This window comes from Battus philenor, unplaced genomic scaffold (assembly GCF_028537555.1).
Source record: "Battus philenor isolate CCGP_79_NKW_IND1 unplaced genomic scaffold, ilBatPhil1.0.hap1 SCAF_27, whole genome shotgun sequence".
NCBI classification, from domain to species: Eukaryota; Metazoa; Arthropoda; class Insecta; order Lepidoptera; family Papilionidae; genus Battus; species Battus philenor.
The window spans coordinates 3,470,425-3,476,170 of NW_027181690.1; positions in this window are offsets into that span (position 1 = coordinate 3,470,425).

A 5,746-nucleotide genomic window follows, 5' to 3' on the forward strand; every position below is an offset into this window, starting at 1 on the left:
CCAAAATTGTAACAACTTACACGAAATATCTTCCCTACTGTGACATGCATGTTTTTTTGTTCTATCACAGAAAATACAGTGGGCTCAAGTACATAATTTTAATTCTGCCTTTGAAGCGACATCTATTCGCAGAACACAGATAATATAACCGTGGATCACCGATTAGATCAGATAGCATACAGAGACGTAAATTAAGATATACGACAGTAATAAGTGACTTTTATGGCTTTCGGGGCAAAGGAAACTTGCGTTCGGTCTGTATACGACTTATTTTAACTGCCCCGGGGGAAACATTGTCGTTTTTCGGCAGTAGGCAAAATTGCCGACGATGTACGCCTACGTATAATAGATTAGTACAGTACAGAGGTTGTTATACTTTTTTTTTTTCAATTTTTAATTTTTATATATATACATGATCTTTCTAATTGAATCTTTATCCCCTTGGCCACAACGTGTGAAGGACATTACCGATTTCATCTTTATCTTTTAAAATATTATTAATTGCACAGGACTACATTTTATTTTTAAAGGTCAGTACCCGTACTAGATAATTTAATTATTTATTTTTATCTTATTTATTACTATATGTATGCCAGATTCAAAAGATTATAGGAAGAGTAGGCTGTGTAAGATGCTTGGGGCTGATGACTCGTTTTGCAGGTTTGTTTGCAATTGAATTAATGTTCACCTTCATCAACTAGACTCCCTCTACCTCACTAAAAATCCTTACCAGAAATGAGCTGATCTTTGCTCTTGACACGAATAAATTCTTTATTTCTTCTTATTTTCATCCGCAAAGGATCATTTAAAGTGACCACTAGTGAACAAAATAACAATGAGACTTAAGCTTCAGCCGATTACAGAGAGATTTCTATTAAAACTCTCCCACAATGATAATTTTGTACGCTTTTCCGCTATCAAAAATAACGTAAATAATTAATTATCTATGACCCCGCCTGCTCTATGCCGTATATAGTCTGTGCACCAACCCACGCCGCAAAACAAAATGGATGGTGATAGTTGACTCCAGTGATTGTATAATTGGTAAATAAACGACACAAGGTCTTTTCCGACCACGTTAAATTGTAATAAATCTAGAGATATATTTAATTTTGTTTTATTTCACCTAATAAGAATCGACATATTATCAGCGCCGGTTATTACGTACATGATTTATATCGCTACGGGGAAAACAAAATTTTTGCAACTTTTCATACAAGAATATACAAGTTTACTGCAAATAAAATAGTATTTTAAAAAAGGATGAAATCAAAATAACGAAACAAGGACTTTGTAAAAAATTATTTAGACAATACCACCTCGCTTCAGCATATAGACGGCCTCAGCGAGGCATTGATCTCACCTAAAGATATCTATGGAATGGATATACCATAATCGCCACGTTTAGTAAGCGGGTTGGCGATCGCGTGGTATTATTGTACGAAAAGGACGCTGATGCCTATGCTTTGAAAACTTATATGTGAGCAGTGGCAATTAATGCACAAAACTAATTCACAAAGTTTGAATTGTATAAGAATATATTCTGGTAATCGAACCCGCGACCTACGCGCAAATTCTTTACTACTGGGCTGTACCAGAAAAATAACACTATAATTATTACTGTAGTACCTATGGTATTATTATAATTAGATAGGTATGAAACACATGGAATAGCATAACGTGCACATTTGTAGTTCGAGCAATAAAGAATAGTTTGATATTTTTATGTACATAAACCGATATATAATTTGTTCACAAAATTTTTCTTTAACAGATTATCTAGCTGTTATTGTATTAATTACACTAAGGAACTGTTCGTTTAGTCTTCTAATTCTTTTCAAAAATTGTATGGAGAACAGCAATGTTACTCCCATATTAGTAACTCGTAAAACATAAAACTAATATATAAATTTCCTAGACCAAACGTGTTATGTCAAATTCTAAATATGACATTTGTCGATGTTTTTAATTGCATATATTACGGAAGTAAGCTTGTACTATAAATCTTTGTTTATTAATGAGACATGAAATCTTCTTTCTCTATAGCATGATGCAATTAATAATTAAATGGCTGTATAAACATATGCACTAATACAAAGTTATTTAACATCACGTCAGAATCGCGATGACCAAATCAGGCGATATAGGCCTCCATTCATAACTCAGTTCGCCTTGAGCGCCTTTCAAGCCCACCAAGATGACTCCGCTGGGCAAATCGGCACCTACACGCCTGACTCACCACGCCTACAAACTCAATATTAACTTTGGCAGACACCAACTGGTTCAAACATACACCAAATATGTCGTATTAAAGTCATTCATTTTAATGCAATTTCGTTCATATTAATAACGCTATGTTTAAATACAAGGTGATTGTTTTTAAATTCCTCCTTTAAAGCTTTTACGCCTATTTCCCTATGTCACTTATTTTGTTTTTTTTTTATTATTAGAATGCGACAAGCCAATAACTTCTGTCAGTACAGTCTGCTGGGAAAGATAATAAACAACAATTAATTTTAATGTGTAGTAATTTGAATTTTGAACAAATTTTTTCTTACTTTATTAAAATTTGTTCAATGCATTAAATGACAATACATTAAATGACAGCAAAAACTGTAAACCTTTTAAACCTTTTGTACCAATAACCAACCGTCTTGTACATTATAATGCTTAGTTCTCAATTTTTGCCGCGTTTTTATGACATTTGCATGTTTAATAGTACAATTTTTGACAAAAGCAGATGCGTTGATTCTGCCTAATAATAAATAAGAATTACAATAAAAACATTATTTGTTTGAAAAAGTTTTGCTTGTAGTATTTACTAATTTTCGTTGCATTTTTCTTGACATTTTTATTACAAATTATATCATTCCTTATTAAACGAACTTTTCGTTCTTTTCGTGAACTTTCGTTCACTCTGCCAAATGATTATTTATTATTAATGATTAAATAAATCAACTTTTTTCGTTTATTTTAAATGAAGTAAATATGTAAGAAAAATAATTTATCCTTAAACTTTGTGTGAGTATTAAATATAATAACAAATGACGTACAAAACTTATGTTGATTTAATGTTATGACGTAATGACGTAAATACTAATTATTCAACCAAAACATTTTCGTCTCGACGTTCTATTGAATGTAAGCCTTCAACCAAGTTTGTAAACTAAGCAAACATGAAAAGAACCTCTCCGTATACCACTAAAGAGTTATTAGGGTAACCAAGAACAGGTCAGGAAAAAATAAACTGTTAAATAATCAAAAAAACTGGCGATGATCCAAACAATGACCATGTAGGGTCATTTTTCAATCATCAACACATCATTACCAGTTTTTTTCATAAGAATACATTTAAAAAATGTTTGTTATTTTATTATTTCCCTGCACTAGAGAATCTTCAGATTAAAATTTTTAGAATAATAGTAATTACATTATATCGTCGAAAGACGTTGAAAGCAGACCGCCCAAGTGGTACAAAAAGTATAAAAATTAATCGATTCAAAATGGACAGACATAAAACAAAAATTAAGACTCAATGTTGTACTGTATTTGTAATAGTTTGAGAATTGTGGCGATCGTATGTAAATGATTATTATACGAATGAAATATGTATATTGTAGAGTTTACTTTTTATTTATTGTTGTGGTTATCTTTTTTGGGGGGGGGGGGGGTATGTGCCTTCAGAGGGCGACTATCAGCTGAGAAGAAGAAGAATATATTGTAAATTTACAGTCCCTGTCCCACTTTGAATGAGAATATATGTGAAGAAACTAGTTCTATTATTGCTAAAATGATGATGACAACGATTGACAGTTTCTTATAATTACTTATGTATTAGTTGGAAATCCGATATAAAATGAAAGCTTGGTCACACTAGCTACGAATAACAAAGTGAGCAAATTTCTGAGTGCCGTTGCCACGAGAACACGAGCACTCGTGTTTGTGCTGACACAAAGAGTGTTAGAATTAGGTTAGAAAGGTTTTTAGATTCTCAAAAATCCTACTAAAAAAATAATTTAATTATTTAAATTAATTCGCGAGTAGTCGCTGGATACTAACGTAATACTATTCATCAGGCCTATGTGTTGCTGTCGGCATGTAGTCCTTTTTAAAATGTTCTAGAGTGACCTATGTACAGCAGTGAAGGTCTTAATGCTGATATGATATTTCTTTTTGAGTTAGTACGTGAGATTTCTTAAGGAGCCTCAGTATGGGGACGTCAAACAAATATTTTTACTGAATTAGGATACCTCGAAGACTGTACTGTCCGGTGTACTGATAAGTCTAGTCACTTGAGCCTAAAATAAAGTATATAAGTAAAAACTGATGGTTATTTTATTATCTTAAATAACGTATTAAAAAAAACGTAAAAAAAAAGGGTACAAAATCTGTAAAGTCGTTATCAATTTATGGCATAATGAAAATAAACATGAATGATTTTTTTATATATACAGGTTATTTGGATCTAGGCGAAAAATCTTTAAAGCCTTTTAACTTATTTTCAAACATCTTGTTTACAGTGTCAATGTAATACGTTACATTAATTAATTTTTTTCTATTGGAATGAGTCAATAACTTCAGACAAATAAAGTCTTCAGGATCAGATATTAATAATTATTAATACATATATATAGTAAACCGAATTTTAAAACGCTTTTTTGTTACTATATCATTATTGCGTTATTACTGGAACCATTGATTTTCGGATAAGGTATACCTTACATTAATTGAACTATACATTCACTGTTTTAAAGCTTATAAGTAATCATCTTTATACAGATAAGATTTCAAGTCAATGGTTATATTTCTGAAGGCAATACAAGCATTATAATAAATTAATGATTAGCAGTTAATATACCTAGTCTGGCCATAAATTCTGTTACTGGTTGCTTATATAAATTTTAAAAAATAATAATTTGAATTTCGAACATAAGCTTCCACGATAAAAATAGACATGTTTCCCGGCATTATTGTACGTTTTTTGTTTAGAAATAATTTGTTTTGAAAATAGAGCGGGGCAATAAAGAAAATAGGATTGCAGTAATTGAACTGTACAAAGTAGGTAAGGAGCCACCCGACATTTTGATACTTTGATAGCTAGGGATTAGCCGAATGTTTGTGTATCGTACCATCCAAAGGTTTATTGAAACCATGTCTGTTGATGACTGTGAGAGATCCGGCCGACCTATCTATTCGAACAAACCAGGCCGTTAATGCAGTCAACGCCAGAATTCGTCGAAATCCCACAAGGAAGCAGAAAATCCTTTCCATAGAAGTGAGAATCCCACCGAGGGTACTTTCTCGTATTATCAAACAAAACTTAGGTCTAGTGGCTTACCGGAATTATACAGGACATATCTTAAATCAGGCACTGAAACAAAAGAGAGTCGAAAGATCAAAACAGCTGTTATTTAGATGAAAACGATGAACGATGAAATAATTTTTACTACAGGAACACTACAACAAACAAAATGATCGAGTGTATATACAGAGCTCTAAAGAAGCTTCTGAAGTAGTGGCCAAAGTTCAGCGAGGCCATTATCCAGCATACATCATGGTTTGGTGGGGTGTCTCCTACCAAGCAGTTTCAAAACTCCATTTTTGCAAAAAAGGAATGAAAACTTCAGCAAAAAGTGTATTAAGATACCGTGTTAAGCGGTAGTTAAACCTCTCAACAACACCTTATTTAAATACGAAGTGTAGACATTTCAACAGTATTCAGCCCGGGTCATAATGCGCGCCCTAC